Below are 20,983 nucleotides of genomic sequence, written 5' to 3'. Positions count from 1 at the left end.
TGTCTTTCAATTTTTTTTTCAAAATCCTCCAATGTCTTGCTGTCTATCTAAGTGGAATACCTTAGAATAAAATCTAAAATCCTGATTGTGGCCTATAAAGCCCTATAGGACTGGCTCCTGCCATTCTGTCATCTCATTTTCTACTAGTTGCTCCCTTACTCATGCTGCTACAGCCACACTGATTTCCTTGTTGTTCCTCAAGCACACCTAACATGTTCCTGCTAGAGCCTTTGCATTTCTGTTTCCTTTGCCTTTAAGGCTATTCCCCCAGATATTTATATAGCTAGATTCTTATTGTATCATCTCAGCTCAAATGCTACCTTCTTTTGAAATGGTCTTCCCTGACTATCCTATCTAAAACTGCACCAACCATTTTGTTTATGATGGAAAGCAAAGTAATTTTTTTAAAATGAGAATGGTATGGAAAAGTTATATAGTATTACTCCCTTTAGTCTATCAGAAAGACTAACCTTTAAAATTCTTAGTTTAAGTCAATCAGAAAGATTATCCTCCAAAATTCTTGGTTAGAATGAAATGTACCTGTTTAAAATAAATATTCCAGAAGAACTAGCATCATAGCATGAAGTGGATAGAGAAAACACTGCTTCAGAGCAAACTCTGTAAGAAAATGTTAGTAAAAAAAAGTTGTATGCATACTCTTTAGGAGGGTATAACTTGCAACACAGATCAATTTTAAGTAGAAGAGATAAAAACATCAGCATCAAACATTGTGAAGACATCCTCTTTAGTCAACATAATTTACCAAAATGCTAGCAGCTGTAGTAGCAGAAGAGTGGTTTTGAGCTTCGTCTCTACGGTCTTGGAAAATTCTGGTCTAATAGAAACCCTTGGGACTTCATAGCAGCAGCTTGAAACACTACACTCAGTTTTTTTTCCAGGGGTTTTTGTAATCTTGAGAGATGACCTAAACCCAGAGCTGATGCCCATAGGATGATGGCTTCCAAAGGCTCAGCAAACTAAACTTTCATTGGAACTAAAGCCCACATATGTAGGTCAGAACTTGCATACTAAACCTAAGAAGAGAAACTAACTGCTAAAATAGAAGATTTAAATAAAATCAAGTCTTCTAACATAAAAAAGCAAAATGTACAGTGTATAATCTGACCATTACACATTGTATACATGTATTAAAATATCACTCTGTATCTCATAAATTTGTACAATTATTATATGTCAACTAAAAACAAAAGGAGATAAAAGTATTGTATAAAGTGAAACAAAACAAAGCATTACCTGTCATACCAAATACCAGAAAAAAACACAACCAAGTGACACCAATACTGAGATGAACCACGCATTGGAATTATCTGACAAGGATTTTAAAGCAGATGTCATAAAAATGCTTCAATGATCTATTACAAATTCTGTTGAATTTACAAGTTCTCTTGAAACAAATAAAAATATTAATATTATGAGAGGTGCATGAGAGACAGAGTGGGACTGAAAAAGTATTTGAAGTAATAATGGATGAAAATTCCCCAAAGTTGTCAAAAGACATAAACCTAAAGATTCAAGAAGCTGAGAAAATCTCTGTTAGGATAAACCCAAGGAAATTCACACCAATATGAATCCACACCACATAAATTTGCAAGGATGGAGTAGGAGGTAGAGAGTCAGATACAGCATAATTAAACATCTGAAAACTGAAGAAAAAAAAATCTTGAAAGCAGCCAGAGAGAACCATGCCTTACCTATAGGAGACCAGTTTGAATCACAGAGGGTTTCTCAAATGACATCATGGAGGCCAGAAGGAAGTGGCACATTTTTTAAGTAATGAAAGAAAAGACATGTCAATTACAATTTCTGTATCCAGTGAAACCATTCTTTAAGAATGAAGGGGGAAATCAAGATATTTTCAAGTGAAGGAAAACTAAGAGAATTTGTCAATATCAAACCTACCCTGAAATAATGGCTAAAGGAAGGTCTCTAAAGAACAAGAAAATGTTAACAAAAGGAGATATGGACCTTCAGAAAGGAAGGAAGAATAATGGAATTGGTAAAAATAGAAGTAAGTGTAATGGACTATTCTTTACTTCATGAGTTTCTTTAATCATATTTTATAGTTGAAGGAAGTGTTGTTACACTATCTGACGTGGAGCTCAATGATTTTGGAGAAAATACCTAAGACAGTTGTATTTGAAAAGTGGGGAGATTAAAGGGACCTAAATGGAATTAATGTTTCCATACTTCTCTCAATTGGTAAAATGTCAATACCATTAGGCTATGATAATTTATGTATGTGTATAGTAAGACTTAGAGCAGCCATTAAGAAAACTATATGAAGTAGTATAATCAAAAGCGTTATAAATAAATACAATGAAACTCTAAAAGTTGTTCAGGTAGCCTACAGGAAGGCAAGAAAAAATATCATAGGAGCAAGAAACAGAGAATGAATATAAAATAAATATTAAAATGACAGTCTTAAGCTCTAGAAATTCCATAATTACTTTAAATGTAAATGGTCTAAATTCACAAATTAAAAGAGATTGGCAGAATAGATTTTAAATATGTGACTCAATTATATGTTGTTCATAAGCAATGCACTTCAAATATAACAGGATAGTTTGAAAGTAAAGGGATAGAAAAAGATGCTCTACAAGCATTAATCAAAAGAAAGAAGTGGCAATATTAATATCAGATAAAGTAGACTTCAGAGCAAAGAAAATTATCAGAGACAAAGAGAGATATTACATAATGATAAAGGGTCAAACCACTGAGAAGACCACCAAAGAATGGAGCTGCAAAATACATGAGCAAAACCTATAGAGCTGAATGGCGAAATAGACAAATCTACAATAATACTCGGGGACTTCAACAATCCATTCTTAGCAATTGATAAAATTGCTAGACAAAAAATCATCAAGGATATAGCTTAACACAATTAACCAGTAGGATCTAATTGACATATATAGAACATTCCGCCCAAACACAGCAGAATACACATTTTTTTTTCAAGTTCCTACGGAACATTCACCAAGATAACTATACCCTGGGTTACAAAAAAAATTTAACAAATTAAAATAATGGAATTATATACAATGTGTTATTTGGCCAGATGGAATCAAACTAGAAATCAATAACAGAAAAATAAAAGGGAAATATCTAAACACTTGGAAACTAAACAGCATGCCTAATAATACATGAGTCAAAAAAGCAGTCTCAAAGGAAATTTAAAAATAAATAGGACTGAATAAAATGAAAACACAACATATCAAAATATATGGAAATCAGCTAAAACAGTGCCAAGAAGGAAATTTATAACACTGAATGCTTACATTGGAAAAGGGCAAAAGTCTCAAATCAATAATTTAGGCTCACATCTTAAGAGCCTAGAAAAAGAAGAGAAAGTCAATACCATTGTTTTCAGTGGCATAGAAAACAGAGAATCATTAGAAAAACTGATGAAACAAAAAGCTGGTTCAGGTCGGGCGCAGTGGTTCATGTCCGTAATCCCAGCCCTTTGGGAGGCCAAGGCGGGCGGATCAACTGAGGTTGGGAGTTTGCGACCAGCCTGACCAACATGTAGAAACCCTGCCTCTACTAAAAATACAAAATTAGCTGGGTGTGGTGGTGCATGCCTGTAATCCCAGCTATTCGGGAGGCTGAGGCAGGAGAATCGCTTGAACCCAGGAGGTGGAGGTTGTGGTGAGCCGAGATTGTGCCACAGCACTCCAGCCTGGGCAACAAGAGCGAAACTCCGTCTCAAAAAAAAAAAAAGCTGGTTCTTTGAAATAACTTGATAAAGTTGATAAACCTCTAGCAAATTTGACAAAGGTAAAACGAAAGAAGATAAAAATCACCAATATCAGACCAGGCACAGTGGCATACATCTGTAGTCCCAGGTACTCAGGAGGCTGAGGCAGGAGAATTGCTTCAGCCCAGGAGTTTGAGGCTGTAGTACACTATGATTGTGACTGTGAATAGCCACTTGCACTCTAGCCTGGGCAACATAGTGAGATCCTGTCCCTAAAAAAATACAAAAAAAAAAAAAACCCCAAAAAACCAAAAATCACCAATATGAGGAATAAAACAAAGATATCACAGCAACCTCTGCAGCCATTAAAAGGATAATAAGAAATACTACAAACAACTTTATGGTCATAAATTTGCATGCAGAAACTTGTCTTTATTTGTAATAGCCAAAAACTGGAAAAATACCCAAATGTCCTTCAATAGGAATAAACTTCAATAAAGAAATTGTTCTATGTCCATACCGTGAAATGCCACTCAATAATACAAACAATACAATATGCAACAACTTGGATGAATCTCGAGGCAATTATGCTGAGGGGAAAAAAAGGCAATCTCAAAAGTTTATGTAGTCTATGAGTTCATTTATATAATATTCTCAGAATGGCAAAACTATTATGATAGAGAACAGATTAATGGTTACCAGGGATAAGAGAGAGGGGCCGAATGTGGCCGTAAAAGGATAATAACAGAGTTTTGTGGCAATGGTACAGTTAAGTATCTTTTATTTTATTTTATTTATTTATTTTAATTTTTTTAGAGACAGGGTCTCGCTGTGTCTCACAGGCTGGAGTGCAATGGTGCTATCATAACTCACTGCAGCCTCAAACTCCTGGGCTCAAGCCATCCTCCTGCCTCAGTTTTCCAAGGTTCTGTGAGTACAGGCACAAGCCACCCCGCCTGTAATTACAATCGTCCTGCTTCAGCCTTCCAAGGTGCTGGGATTACAGGTGTGAGCTTGGCTCTTTTTTTGTTTTATTTTTCTTTTTTCTTTTTTTCTTTTTGAGATGGAGTTTTGCTCTTGTCACCCCGGCTGGAGTACAATGGTGCGATCTTGGCTCACTGCAACCTCTGCCTCCTGAGTTCAAGCAACTCTCCTGCCTCGGCCTCCCGAGTAGCTGGGACTACAGGCGTGTACCACCATGCCCGGATAATTTTTTTTTTGTATGTTTAGTAGAGACGGGGTTTCACCACGTTGGCCATGATGGTCTCAAACTCCTGACCTCAGGTGATCCGCTCGCCTCAGCCTCCCAAAGTGCTGGGATTACAGGCGTGAGCCACTGTGCCCGGCCTTTTCTTTTTCTTTCTTTCTTTCTTTGTTTCTTTCTTTCTTTGTTTCTTTCTTTCTTTGTTTCTTTCTTTCTTCCTTCCTTCCTTCCTTCCTTCCTTTCTTTCTCTCTCTCTCTCTTTCTTTTTCTTTCTTTATTTTTCTTTATTTTTTTCTTTGGAGACGGACTCTTGCTCTGTCACGCAGGCTGGAGTGCGGTGGCGCAATCTCGGCTCACTGCAAGCTCCACTTCCCAGGTGCAAGCGATTCTCCTGCCTCAGCCTCCCAAGTAGCTGGGATTACAGGCATGCACCACCACACCTGGCTAATTTTTGTATTTTTTAGTAGAGACAGGGTTTCACCATGTTGGCCAGGCTGGTCTTGAACTCCTGACCTCAGGTAATCCACCCGCCTTGGCCTCCCAAAGTGCTGGGATTCCAAGCATGAGCCACTGCGCCAGGCCTCTTTTTTTTTTTTTTTTTTTTTTTTTTTTTTTTTTTAGAGACGAGGTCTCACTATTTTGCCCAGGCTGCAGTTGAGTATCTTGATTGTGGTTGTGATTACACAAATCTTCACATGTGATAAAATTGCATAGAGCTACACATACATGCTTGCAAGTATAATTGGCAGAATTCGAACAAGTCTTATTTTCTCATCTGTAAAGAGATGTCATATCACACCCACCCCAGAGGGTTGCTGAGATAAGCCATTGAGATAAACAATGCTTAGCACAATATCTACTGACATATAGCAAAGGCTTAAGACAAGAGGTAGTAGTAGCAGCAGTAATTATTATTATTATTATTGCTATTTTACCACCTACCTCTAGTGGTAGCCAGTGCCTAGAACCCATGGTTTCAGATATCACTCCTTATCATAAATCCAAGTGAGGTTGGCCTTTCTATCTGCACCTTCTCAAAAGCTTTTGAGAAAATCTTCAGGTTTCAAGTAAATCTTTACTTATTTGGGGTCTACACTGTGGTTTTGACTGAGTTTCCCTCTGATATTTTGGTTCAGCCAAGGTCGAGTTCAAAGTGAAATTTAAAGGAGAAGGGCTCTTTTATGCAGTTCCAACTGGAGAAGGTTTACAAAATGGAAACTGCTGAGTTTTGCGCAACTCTTTGGTCAGTTTGCTTTCTTAGGCCAGACAAGTATGTCTACAATGGTGGAGTCATAAACCCAAAGGAGAGAAATGGGTGTGAGAAAAGAAGACGCACCTTCCTGTATCCAGTAGCTACCCTGTGTGAGAAGCAAAAGATAGTTGTAAGAAAGCTATAAATATGATTCTGTCCAGCAGTTCAGTGTCTGCTGGATGTACCAAGTCATCACCTTCAGGCAGTTTCTATTAGTCAGAGGCATGTTTGCCTGACTGTAGGTGGGTGGAGGGTCAAGGCAAATGCCTCCTCTCCAGCTTCTCAGATGGGAAGTAACTGTGGAAACACAGTAGACCTGTGAAAAGCACAGGGAATGCGATATGTAAAGACTGAAACACAAGTCAACAGTGGTATTAATTCTGCAGCAGTATAAAAATAAAGAATTGTTTACAAAGATGAATTAAAACTTAATAATGTCATGTTTAAATAATCAGCATTCCCACAACATTTTAGTCATCATACCCCTGACTAAGTTGTACATTTAATGGTGAAAATTCCTTTCTGGGGTGCATTCTGGATGTAGTGCTGTAAATGCACACATTTTAAATCTTATGCTAAACAGCAATTTTGTCAGGAATAAACAAGAAATAAACTCCTGGGTGAGTGAAAGGTCTGGGAACATCTGTTCAGGGAAAATAATTGAGCATATTGGTTGAAGGAGCCTGCGAGTATAAAATAGATTGGGAGGCTTTTTTTTCTACATTGTTTCTGAGTTTTAATTTATCAAATTTCATGCTGATTTTGTAACATATTGCCTGATAAGGGAATTGGAAAGAAAAGCAAGGGTACCAGATAATGCTTCCTTCATCCCAGCTAAAGGTATGCTCCTGAGTTTTCTCAGATATCACTTCTCCAGTGAAGCCTCCTCTGGCCTTTCATCCAGCCCTATTAGGTTGGAGCTCCATGGGATCTCACGACCCCTCACTCCTTTCCCTCAGAGTGCACATTGTGTTTATAATTAAATAACAAATAGGCTGGGCGTAGTGGCTCATGCCTGTAATCCCAGAACTTTGGGAGACTGAGGTGGGCGGATCATTTGAAGTCAGGAGTTTGAGACGAGGCTGGCCAACATGGTGAAACCCCATCTCTACTAAAAAACAAAACAAAACAGAAACAAAAATTAGTGTGGTGTGGTGGCACATGCCTGTAATTCCAGCTACTCAGGAGGCTGAGGCAAGAGGATTGCTTGAACCCCAGTGGCGGAGGTTGCAATGACCCAAGATTGCGCTACTGCACTTCAGACTGGGTAACAGAGCAAGACCCTGTCTCAGAAACAACAACAACAACAACACCCAAACTGTGTAATTGTTAGTTTAGTGCTTTTTTTCCTCCTAGATGGTACGCTCTGTGAGGACAGGGACTGTGTCCATCTTAGTCACTGCTTACCAGGGACTCCTAGCTCAGAACCCGGCACATAGTGAGTGTCAGTTAATATTTCTGAATTAATTTCATTTTCCCACCCATCCTTTATCTGAACTAGCTGAATGGGTTTCTATTTCTTGCAAACAAGAAAGTTAAGAAGAATTTGCCGGATGCAGTGGCTCATGCCTGTTATCCCAGCGCTTTGGGAGCCTGAGGTGGGAGGATTTCTTGAGCCTAGGAGTTTGAGACCAGCTTGGGCAACATGGAGAGAACTCTGTCTCTACAAAAAATGACAAAATTAGCCAGGCATGGTGGTGTGTGTCCGTGGTCTCAGCTACTCAGGAGGCTGAGGTGGGAGGATTGCTTAAGCCCTGGAGGTCAAGGCTGCAGTGTGCTGTGATTCACCACTGCACTCCAACCTGGGCGACAGAGCAAGACCCTGTCCAAATAAATAAATAAATAAATAAATAAATAAATTTATTTTTGTAACAAAAAGAAGGATGTAAAGGATTAAAGAAAACTCAGAGTCTCTGGGAAAGCTTAGCACAGGTTTCTTTTCAAGAGTTTATTTGCCAAGGCATTCATCCTGTTTGTAACACTAAGGGCCTACGTTTCAGACTCTGAGTGCTTGCACAACTAGATCTGCTCCCTCTTCTCAGCCTCAGGGTAAAATGTTACACTACTTCTTTCCTCACCTCCATTCTAGTTTCATTTTTAGGTTGCTAATCTGACCTTTAGTTTTTTGTTTTTTTTTTTTAATGAGGCACTAAATGCAAAGAGAAAGTAGGTATTTTCCCCAGATGTTATTTTACCAAAGTGAGACAACATCATTTCTTAGATTTTCTGTAGTTAGGGACTTGAGAGCAGTTCAAAGTCCCCATTCCTCATACACATACCAGAATATAATCTATCCTTATCTCACAGCCAATTTTTCTTGGAAAAGTTAATTTGTGGTGTTGAAAAGGGAATATTGTTTATGCTTTGTCCATGAAACTGAAGGGCTTAGCAAACACCAGACTTCTGAATATAGGATTTAATAATTATCTCCCCAAATGAGGTCTTTGTTCCCATTTAGTTCAGAATTTAACAAATGCACTCAATTCCCTTCTCCCCCAACACCCGTAGTATTCAGGCAGAACTTCAAAGCCCTCAGCCAGGGCTATTATAAAGCAAAGCCCCGTGATAGGTGGGAGGCTGCACTAGAAACTAAGATCCCCACTCACAAGGCAATATTTCAAGGATTGCACAATCTCAAGAGTGAAGCATTTCCTGAGAATACATTTTTAAAACATTGATTACTCTTCTATGCTGATTGTATTGGCAATATATTTTAATATATAAGAAGACATTACTTTTCTACCTCCATTCCAGGAATGGTGGCTACTCCTAGTTCTCTTTTGATCTCCGTGGTAAGATGCCACATCACCTCCTCCAGGAAGCCTTACTCTACCCCCACCAGCCCTGTGCCCTCCTCTGTGCCCCCTACAGCAGTCCCAGTAGACCCCACAGAGCACTTGACCCTTCACTCCCTTTCTCCTGTTTCCTTTTAACTGAGAGCCCCTGAGAGCAAAACCCACATCTTTTTCATTCGATCAATTCTGCCCTATCTTGCCTCTGGGCCTTCACTCCTAATTATCTTTCAGAGCTTTGCTTCAAGCACCTGCCTCCTGTGTGAAGCCTTTCACAACACTTTCCCATGTTCTCCTACCATGGGCTATAATCCCACAGCCATGGGGCCCACTGGATTTACTGTAATCTATTTGCTAGAATGTCTCCAGGTGTGCTAATAAATGTTTAATAACTGATTTTATGAAAGGAAAAAAGAAAACATTCCAAGTTTATAGTGATTGCCAATTTCCACTGTGTAAATATTCCCACCATGACCAATTTCAAGCTACCAACGTGAGGTTACACATTGATTTGGGTAGAAATGCCCAGTAGTACAGCATTATACAGCATTTCCATCAGACTGCTACAATAGCTATAGATCACCTCAAGAGCATATATAATAAGCAATGGCAGTAAAATAATTAGGAAGTGATACATTTTGAGTGTTTCTTACCTTTGTTTGAAATGTATTTTAATTGCAGGCTTATAGAATTTTATTTTTAATAAGTGTGTGTTTAACGACTGACTGGCAAAAATTTCTAAACATCTATCAACTCTCATGAGTCAGTAGCAATGGGCTCCAGCGCATCACTGTTTGTATCTCTGACTAGACTGTGAACTTGAGAACTGGGACTGGGGCTGTGCTGCTCATGGCACCTCCAACACCTAACACAGAGGAGGCACTGTGTAATGTTCATTGGCGGCAGCCAGGCATATCCATCCTTTTGTCCTCACTTTAAAAGGAGTTAAGAGAAAGTTCAGTGTGCTGTTTAACCACAAAGGCCACTTGGCAAATGCTCTAGAGGAAGCCATACCAACCTCAGCTAAGAACGAGGTCAGATCTCCGTCATATATAGTACTTTATTGCCAACTTCCTACATGTTAAGCTAGTGTGCCACTCCCTACTGAGAAACAAACAAGGCTCTGCTAAGTGTTTTATCCTTTCCTTGAGGGGTTAGCACCAGCTTACTTCCTAAAGAAGCAAGCCAAGATAGCACAGGTCTGATATTAATGCCAAATTCACACAAAATCCCATGTGGCAAAAGAGAATTCTTGCCTTTCTAAGCCTCAGACACTGACCCAATTATTTTAAGATCCATTGGCATTCACTGAATTCCAGCACAACAGGAGAATTTAACATTTCTCTGCGGTTTCTTAAAATGGTTTTGACTACCCTAGAGCACCAGCAGGATAGAATGACAGGAATAGTCACAGTGTGTTAGAGGTCAAATCCCTAAGCCTACCTCTTAACTACTGGTGGAACTCTCTAGAAATGAACTTTTCATAATCATAGCAATGGTTAATATGCCACGAGTGCTATCTACCACTGTGCCAAGCACCGTGTTAGACCATCCTCATAGACTAATTAATGAGGCCTCACATAAAGTCCTCAAGCAGTGGCACCCTCATTTAAATTGTCAGTTTGCTGGGGCTGTTGCCAATCCAGTAAGGCCAGACTGTAGCTGGGATAAAAAGGTTTCACTTCATTAAGCACCAAAATAATGCCATGGCTCTCTAAGAAATCATACTTGTGGGGAAAAGTCTCCTCTCAGTGACCATTTTTCCTTTTTCCCAATATGATGCCATACAAACTGGCAGGAGATGTGGCTTCCTCAATGAGCATGATGAAGTCACCTTGAATTGCTCCATTGAGAAGCATGGCAAAAAGTGATTCCATGGGCTCAGCTTTGCCCTTGTCTGACATCCGTTCAGAGAGTTAAAATTCGTTGGCTTTTCAGGGCAGTGGGTGACATTACCCACGGTCCTCTACAGATCTTCAATAAGTTGACATTTCAAATCATTTGAATAAATCAAAGTGACAGAGGCACCTTAAGTTGCTGAGTTGGGGAGATGATTATAGAGAGCGAAAGACACATTTTCATTTTATTGCTGATGAGCAAAATAAGTAAAATTTGAAAAGGAAGTGGGATGCCTTGTGGGAGGAACCTTCTCAGGAAGAGGACTGCAAGTGGTACCTCTGTCTTGCCAGTGATAAACTGGTGCAGAAACGTTTCCAAACTATTCATCATGTGCACCCTAAAAACCCGATATGTAGAATCTGCACTATCCCTGAAAACAAGAGAGTCCCTGATTTGGTAAATCTTAACCCTGGAATACAAGCTTTCAGTATCACTTGGAGAAGTGAATCCAGTTTCCCTTAAGTGAAACTTGAGCCTTGGTCCCTCATAGCTATTGACCCTTATCTTCTGCAAAAGACCACTGGTGAAAACACAAGCTTAGTTGCTCTCTATTTGTGTACAGAAATAGCCTAACTCTGCTTTCAAGCTGCTTTGTTCAAAATGTGCTAAGGATTTGTTGAGTGAATAAAAAAAGCAAGCAAGCAAGCAAACAAACAAAACTTTATTTTTTTTTCTTATTTCTCTAGAAAACCGGTAAACAAACAAACAAAACTTTAAATCAGACTGCAATTTAGGTCAAAAGTTAGAAAATATATTTGCAGTGCCTAATTCAGGAAGGAAGATCTTTTTCATGCTAATCTACTGCTAATTATAAAATAGGTGATAGCAAGCATTGTGAAGAGCTAAAAAGGAGGGGGTGGGGGCGGTGCTACTTCATAATTTAGTCACCCTTGATTGGAAAGTGGGCGTTTTAAGATTTGACACCAAACCCCAGCGAGTCACTCTGTAGCATGAGTTTCTCTCACTTCGGACTTTCAGTTTGGACACAGAAAGAACAGGGCAAAAAGTAAAGCCAGAAGGGATGATTTTTAAATGGCAAACTGCAAATAAGGATAGGTTTCAGGCTCCATTGCAAATAGAGGTGGAATAATGAGAATAAGCTCTGTAAGGCCTGAAGGGAAGGAAACACATGGAGGTGGTCAGCTCCGTGCCCAACAAAATGCCCTTGAAGAAGCCTTTATGATCCTGGGTATAAGAAGAAGGTGGGGGAGCACTAAACCATTCTAAGACGAAGTTGTAACATTGACAATGTTGACTCCCTAGAACCAAGTCAGGGGAAGTATGTTTGGAGTCTAAGAAGCACAGTCATGTGTTGCATAATGATGAGGGTACATTCTGAAAAATGTGTCGTTAGGTGATTTTGTTGTGTGAACAGCACAGAGTGCACTTACACAAACATAGGTGGTATAGCCTACTACACACCCAGGCTATATGGTGTGGCCTATTGCTCCTAGGCTACGAACCTGAACAGCATGTTGCTATGTTGAATACTGTAGGCAATGGGAACACAATGGTAAGTATTTATGTATCGAACATATCTAAATATAGAAAAGGCACAGTAAAAATACAGTATAAAAGATTTAAAAAATTATACACCTGTATAAGGGGCTTACCACGAATGGAGCTTGCAATACTAGAAGTTGCTCTGGTTGAGTCAGTGAGTGGGTGGTGAGTAAATGTGAAGGTCTAGGACATCACTCCATGCTACTGTAGACTTTACAAACACTGTACACTTAGGCTACACTACATTTATAAAAAATATTTTTTCTTGGCTGGACATGGTGGCTCACTTCTGTAATCCCAACACTTTGGGAGGCTGAGGTGGATGGATCGCTTAAGTTCAGGAGTTTCAGACCAGCTTGGGCAACATGGCAATACATCATCTCTATAAAAAATTTAAAAATTAGCTGTGTGTGGAGGCACACACCTGTAGTCCCAGCAACTTGAGAGGCTGAGGTGGGAGGACCACTTGAGACCAGGAGTTCAAGGCTGCAGTGAGCCATGATTGCATCATTGCACTCCAGTTTGGGTGACAGAGCAAGACTCCGTCTCAAAAAATACATAATTTTTTTTCTTTCTTCGATAACTAATTAACCTTAGCTTACTATAATTTTTTCACTTTATAAACCTTAAATTTTTTTACCTGTTTTACTGTTTTGTAATAACACTTAAACACATATTGTACAGCTGTACAAAAATATTTTCATCATGTATATCCTTATTCTCTAAGCTTATCTACTTTAAAACTTTTACTTTTTATTATTTTTACTTATTTTTAGTTTTTTTTAATGGAACGCATCACAATTTGTGTGTCATTCTTGCACAGGAGCCATGTTACTATTCTCTGTATCATTCCAGTTTTAGTACATGGGCTGCCAAAGCAAGCGCAGTTTTGAGACTTTTTTGTTAGACTCTAAGACCAAACACACACATTAGCCTAGGCCTACACAGGGTCAGGATCATCAGTATCATGGTCTTCCATCTCCACATCTTGTTCCCCTCTGGAAGGTCTTTAGGGACAGTAACATTCACGAAGCTGTCATCTCCTACGCTAACAATTTTTTCTTCTGGAATACTTCCTGAAGGACCTGCCTGAGCTTGTTTTACACTTAACTGTTTTTTTTTAATAAGTAGAAGGAGTCCGCTTGAAAATAATGATAGAAGGTATGGTATAGTAAATATCTAAACCAGTAACATAGTTGTTTATTGTCATTATCAAGTATATGTTCTATACATAGTCGTATTGCTAGTCTTTTATATGACTGGCAGAGCAATAGCTTGTTAACACTAGTGTCACAAACACGAGTAATGCATTGCATTGCATTATGGTGTTAGGGCTGCAACGTTACTATGACTACAATGCCACTAGGCAATAGGAAATTTTTAATTCCATTGTAATCTTATAGGACCACCACTGTACATGTGGTCCTGTGATTGAGCAAAACATCTTTATGGGGCACATGACTGTAGCTTTTGGGCAAGTGGGTCTCAATCCTGCCTGCATATTAGAATCACCTGGAGAGCTTATAAAACGTTTGCTGTCTGGGCTGCCATCTGAACTAATCAAATCAGAATATTTGGGTGTGAGACCCAGGAATTGGTATTTTTATTTATTTACTTTCAAAATTAGGCAATTCAATTGATTGGTTTACCTACTTATAGCTGTCAGTATTTTCGAAACATTCGAAACACACAGTATTTCAATGTGCAGTCAAGGTTGAGAACCATGAATTAAACAGCAACAAAGCAGAGTTGTAAAAAGGACTCTAATGTGTGTTTAGTTTTATGTTTCCTCAAATGGTGCTTTCTCTTACAGCTGGCATGCAATATGGGCAATTAGTGTTAGTGTTATCTTAGTCCATTTGGACTGCTATAACAGAATTCTATAGACTGGGTGGCTTATAAACAACAGAAATTTATTTCTTCCAGTTTTGAAGCCTAGGAAGCTCAAGACCAATATGCCAACAGATTTAGTGTCTAGTGAGGGCCCACTTTCCAGTTCATACATGGTGGTGTTCTCTGTGTTCTCACATGACAGAAGAGTCAAATGAGCTCTCTGGGGCCTCTTTTATAAGAGCACTAATTCCATTTATGAGGCCTTCACCTTCATGACCTATTCACCTCCCAAATGCCCCACATCCTAAATACCATCACATTGGAGATTACGTTTTAACATGTGAATTTGGAGGGACACAAACATTTAGTCTATAGCAGTGTTGGTAAGTCATTTTAGTATTGAGATATATGTAAGGAGAATACCTCATCAAGGGGTCAAGTCTGGGGCCGGACATTGGGCAGGCAGTTGGCTGGCAAAGCTGATGCCTTTCTCAGAGATGGGTTCCTGAGAGCCTGTAGGCTTGACACTTGGTGTAGTTGGACAATCCATTGCTACCAGGTGATCAAAGTGGAGCTAAGGTATGAGAGTCAGGTAGGCAGGTAGGTAGGTAGAGAGTTGTCAGAGCAGGCAGAGTGTACCTGGGATTCAAGGTTAAGATAGGGTGGAGAGGTGTACAACATGAAAGCTCCAGAGATCAGATGAGCATTGGAATGGGCTCAGGGAAGGAAGGTGCTTCGATTTGCCTATACTTGAGTCCTTTATTCAAGCGCAGGCAGTGGTCCCTCTTCTCTTGGGCAGGAGTTTTCGAATTTTACAGGAAGGGTCTGCTAAGCTATCCACTTCATGTTAGGTCCTAATTTATTTCATCTTCAGTGTTTTCTAGTCAAGAGCCAACTTCTCTGGTTGAGGTCCAATTTCTGTGGCACCTGAGATTCCCCTGGCTAGAGAAGCTGTGTGCTGGTATGGTGGGGTTGGGTACACCGGGCCATTTCTTCATGGTTGAGGTCCTTGTCTACTCTGGCCCAGATGCCTTCAGGGTCTGATTGTTAAGATGGTACACAACAAAATGCTGTGTTGCAACTCTTTCGAGGACATTAATTAATTCATTCACTTACCCAAAAGCTCTTACTTAGAGGGCATGATAAATTTCAGGTGCTAAACTGTGGGTGGGGGATGGGGTGGTTCCCAGTCTTCTGGGGAAGACAAACAATTCCAATAGCGCTGAAGGAGTACACAGGACAAAAAGGACATGATAAAGGAAGAGTTTCTAGAGATGTTGAATCCTAAGGAATGAGTAGGAGGGAGCTCCCGAGGCAAAGAGAGCTGAGAAGGACATTCCAGGCAGAGAAGACAGGGAAGAAAGATATGTTTCTGCTGGAGGCCACATGCAGATCAGTACAGCTGGGGTATTACGTGTGATGCAGGGAGGGGTACAAGATGCAGATAAATAGGTGGGCAGGAGTCAGATGATGAAGGACCCGTGGGTCATGCTAGGGAGCTTGAACTTCATCTTATGGGCAGTAGGGAGTCACTAAAGCAATGTTTCTGTTTTTGGCTACATATTGAAATCTCTTCGGGAGCTTTAGCAATACTGATGTCTGGATGCCAAACCTGGATATTCTGATTTAATCAGCTTGGGGTGCAGCCCTGGCATCAGGATATCTGAAATCTGTCCAGGTGATTCTACTGTGCAGGCAGGGTTGACAGTCACTGCATTAAAGGGTTTCAAACAGGGAATTGACATTCTTTGGGGCTTGTTTTTAGAAAGCTCATGCTGGTACAGGTGGATGAGTAGCCAGAGGCAAGAACCAGCTTGAAGGCTATTACAATAGTCCAGGTGAAAGATGATGTAGAACTGACCAAGAGCAGCAGTTGCAGTACTGAGAGAGGTTTAGGTTGTTAAATTGGCAAGACTTGGGTGATTGACTATCTGTGTGGACTGAGAGAGAGGGAGGAATCAAGAATGACTCCTACAGAAATTTGAACCATCATACATTGCTGGTAGGGTTGTAAAATGGTGTGCTCACTTTGAAAAATAGTTTGGCAGTTCCTCAAAAGCTTAAACGTACAGTTACCAAATGACCCAGCAATTCTAATCTTGGGTATATACTCAGCAACTCTAAAACTAAGTAAAACATATGTCCACACAAAAACTTGTATGTGGATGTTCATAGCAGCATTATTCATAGTAGCCCAAAAGTGGAAACAGCTCAAATGTCAGTTGCCTGATAAATAAAGAAAATGTGATAAATCTATGCAATGGAATATTTTTCAGCCACATAAAGGAATGAAGGACTGATACATGCTACAACATAGATGAACCATGAAAACATTATGCTAAGTGAAATAAGCCGTCACAAAATACCATATATTGTACAATTGCATTTATGTGAAATATACAGAATAGGCAAATCCAAGGAGACAGAACACAGATTCATTGTTTCCAGAGACCGGGAGAGGGGACGATGGGGAGTAACTGTTAATGGACAAGCAGAACTTTTTCGGGTGTGATGAAATGTCCTAAAACAAGATTGTGGGACTGGTTGAGAAACTTTGTAAATTTACTAAAAAGCACTGAATTGTACAGTTTAAAAAGGCAAATATTATGGTATGTGATATCTCAATAAAAAAGAATGACTTCCAAGTGCCTACGTTGACTGGCTAGGTTAATGCTGATGTCAGAAAATAATGTAGAGAACACAAGTGAAGAAACACATTTGGCAGGGACTGTTGCCTGTGGGGTCTCTAGGTGCTGATATCTAGCAGACAGGTAGATTATGAGGTTGGAGCTTGGGCAGATGTCTTGGCAGGAGACAGAGATTCTGGAGTTATCAACTTGGAAATAGATGGTCATTTATGTTGTGGGAAATGATGCAATTACATAGAAAAAGAGTGTAGTGTGTGAGGACTGGAGGCCAAGCAAAGATCCCTGGGGAACACTAGCATTTAAGGGGTGGTAGAAGAGCTCATGGAGGAGCCAAAAGAGGAGCTGTCAGAGCGAATTGAGGTAAAGCAGCCAAGTGGGAGAAGGGGATTGCCATGGCATCCCAGAGTATTGAGATAGAAGGAAGATCCAATTTAAATATCACTATATAATTAAGTCTCTGCTCATATTTCCAGTACTAACCCATACTGGCCCTGTTTTAAAGATATGGATAAGATGACTCATTCAATTATAAATCCTCTACAGTAGACGCTTTTACAAATCCTGGTCCTTCTGACAGTTTTATTCTGCCCCCAGCCCTACAAAGGCAGAGGTCACCTATCCAGGGCAGAATTAGTTCTTCTGCTTTCTGTAGCCCCATTACTTGTGCGGGTACTCTTGGAGACAAGGAGAAGAGGGGCTGTCCCTGGAGGACTGGAAAAATTAGCTATCAGAGTGGACTCTGTATAGAGAGCTGGAAGGGTTTTTCCTGTTAATCAAGCAAGAATAACTAATCAGATGTTACTTTAGCAGCACTTAGCACCTTCCTTGATCTACATCTATTCTTCCTACTTGCCCCAAGTTGTTCTGCCTCACGTGTTGACAGTAATATTAACAGCTGACCGCTGGGTGCAGTGGCTAATGCCTGTAATCCCAGCATTTTGGGAGGCTGAGGTGGGAGGGTAGTTTGAGCCCAGTAGTTCAAGGCCAGCCTGGGCAGCATAGTGAGACCCCCATCTTTATAATAATAATAATAATAAAAGAGCTGACATTTATTGTTTATTATATGACTGACATAAGCATTTACTTATTTGGTCCTCAAAATAATCTCGTAAGTTAAGTACTGTTATTCTTCTCATTTAAAAGATGGAGAAAATGAGGCACAGAGAAGCTAAGTAATTTGCCTGATGCAAGAGAGTGGTACAGTCAGAGCGGACCCAGGCAGCCTGACTCTAGGAGCACTTAGTCTTAACCATTACCCTACCAACCTCTCAGTAAGCAGCACCAAGCAGTGTGGTGCAGCAGTAAAGAGAGTGAATTTGAAGTCCATCGAGTCCAAGCCTCTATAACCTAGCACCTAGCTGTGTTACATTTGGCAACTCATGCAACCTCTCTGAGTCTCAGCTTCCTAATCTATATAATAGGGCTATTACTATCTGCCCTGTAAACCTCACGGATTTGTTGTGATGATGAAATGAGATGAGACATGTACTGAGTGGACAGCTACACCTATAAAGTTCTGTGCTTATTTTCCCAGAACCTCACTAGACAGTTGACACAGAGTAGGAACTCAATACTGCTGATTGAGGGAAAGCAAGGATTTTTCTCACACTCTCTTTTGGCATTTGCTGCACTTTATTATAATTCTCTGTTTGAGAATCTATCTTCCCCACTAGACTGAGCTTGCCAAGGATGAGGACAAAGACTTGTCATCTCTGACTCCGTGGCACCTAGCTCAGAACGTGGCACCTAGCTCAGAACCTGGCACCGAAAGGGCACTCAATAAAAGGTACTATTTAGTGGTAGTGACAATAGTAGGAGAAACCCCAGAAGCAGCACTTTGAATGAATCACTTTCTCGGCGACTACAGCAACAGCCTGTGGCCAGCAGAGAGCAGCAGAGCCCCCAAAGCATAGACCTGTGCATAGACGATGCAAGCCCCTGTGCCTGTGGCCTGTCTCCTTTCTTCTCTAACCTGGCACAGTAATTGGCTTGTCTCTAACAGGATGGAAATTGTGCTTGGTTTGACTAAAATGTGCTTCCCCTGACACCTAAGCAGTTTGCAAATTTTGTCCTGAAACTAGGGCAACAGGACCAGTTTTAGTCACCAAAGTCATTCCCAATGTTACACAGCGTCCATGAGGTCTGAAACTCTCCGGGGAAGGACAGTGTGAAGGGTGCTTAGTATTTCCTTCATTCAGAGCTAAATTCATTTGACAAAAGATCTTATAGAATTTTGAAAGAATTCCTGGCTTTAGAAGACTGATAACTGATGACTTCTGCTTTAAAAAAAAAGTTTGCAAAGTTCTTTCAGAGAGAACTTTTTAGCTACATAATATTTTGATATCTTATGGGTAAAAAGAGAGCCAAATGAAAGCTCTGAGTCAGGAGTCATTAAAGTGGTTGAGTGGATGGTAATCATTTTAGCTAGTAATGGGGAGAAAGGACCAGCATACTGGAAAAGTGGTCTGTTTGTTTCTGCTAACTGATGGACCAACCTTATTATTTTTTCCATTTGACATCAGAATGGGCCTGGAACTAATGGCCCTTCAACAGAAAGCAAAAGCTCTTCTATTTATTTACTTTGTACTTTGGCTTTTACATGTTTCCGTTTTAATATCTTTTAATTACAGCAGTTAGTGTACCAGTTAAGAGGATGAGATTTTGTAGTCAGACAAAACCAGGCTTGCATCCCTGCTCTTCAACTTACCCAGCTGCATGGGCTGGACCACTTACTAAACCACTCCAAGAATTAATTTCTTTATCTGTCAAATAGCACACTAATTCTTGCCTCCAAGGGTTATTTTGCTGATATAATGAGATGATGTATCTAAGGCACTTAGCCCAGAGCCCACCACATGTTGAGTGCTCAGTAAATGGTAGCCTTTATTGTTCAAATATTATTTTAAAATTCCAAATACGCATGCACACAAAATTATGAATTCACCTTGAGGATACACAATGGTTAGGGTAAGATGCCAAAATGAGCCGTGATAAAGAAATAAAGCTCAGAGGGATGGGGTTAATTGTCCAAAGTTAGTCATAAGTGCTGGAGATATACCTTAAGCCTTCATCTATCTGAAGCCAAAGGCTCTATACCTTATCACCAGAAAACCAAGCCTCCCCCTTTCAACTTTGTTCGGGAGGAGCAATCTACTCTTGCCTCCAGCCTTAGGTCCCCCCTCAGAGCCCTAGTATCAGGGAATGCCCTGCACCCCCTTGCAGGTCCATCCCCGAGCCCACTACTCTAACTGACACTGGCTCCCAGGAAGCTGAGCTGTTTACCCAAGGTCACACAGTTGGATGAGCAAGGGCACCTGGGGAAAGAGTGGTAAATTGATTATTCCTTAGCCTCAAACTAGTGCTTCTGGAACATAGAGTAGAATTAATATTTCATGCAACCAGTCATTCACAAACATAGCATTGGGGATGCAGTGATGATCACGGCAGACCTAGCTCATAGTCTAGTGGGGAAGACAGACAAAGAAATAGTCACCTGGGATAAACACAAAGTGACCTATGCTGTGACTTGGTGTCAAGGAGATAGGGGAAGCCCAGGGCGCCATGGGATATCAGAGGAGGTTAGCTATTCCAGTCTTGAGAAGGTCCAAAAACAATCTGTAAAGTTCATTTGTTTTATTTGTTGGCCAAGAGTAATATCAATTGGTCAGTGACACAATGCTATTTTCATTCATTTATTTTTTGGGGAAAAAATTTACTGAACTAGGTTGCTGTGCTAGGCATGATAAAATACAGAGATGGCTCAGACATGGGCATTGTCCTTCTGAAAGCTGGTACTTTCCTTTAGGAAGTGGGTGACAATGGTGCTCTTCAGTTTATTCAGAATTACCAACTCCATCAGCTTCAGGTAACAAAGAATAATAACCAAGGCTGAATAATCCATTGGATGGATTTCTGCCTGGTTAAAATATCTGTTGATTATTTGTTATTATTTGTGTCACAAAGTGTGTTGGCTTATAAGCAGGAAAGCACACCTGACTTTCTGAAACCTTCTGCATGATTATATGTTATGGGATTAGCTAACAGAATATCGAAGACTGATCGTCCTTTGGCTTTTGAGGGTGAAATGAAACTTAATGTCAGTGATATGAACATGCATGTTAATACTGAGATTTGCTC

The 20,983-nt window shown here is 40.2% G+C and overlaps 1 non-coding gene across 1 annotated transcript; it reads right to left on the bottom strand.

Annotated features, from left to right (window-relative positions):
* Positions 1–13,144: 13,144 nt before the first annotated feature.
* Positions 13,145–13,250, bottom strand: LOC112438555 (U6 spliceosomal RNA). Its single transcript, XR_003026964.1, has one exon. It is a non-coding gene; the product is annotated as a U6 spliceosomal RNA (small nuclear RNA).
* Positions 13,251–20,983: the final 7,733 nt, after the last annotated feature.

The sequence above is a fragment of the Pan paniscus genome, chromosome X (assembly GCF_029289425.2).
Source record: "Pan paniscus chromosome X, NHGRI_mPanPan1-v2.0_pri, whole genome shotgun sequence".
Taxonomy (NCBI): domain Eukaryota; kingdom Metazoa; phylum Chordata; class Mammalia; order Primates; family Hominidae; genus Pan; species Pan paniscus.
This window is presented reverse-complemented; position numbering and strand designations above follow the sequence as displayed.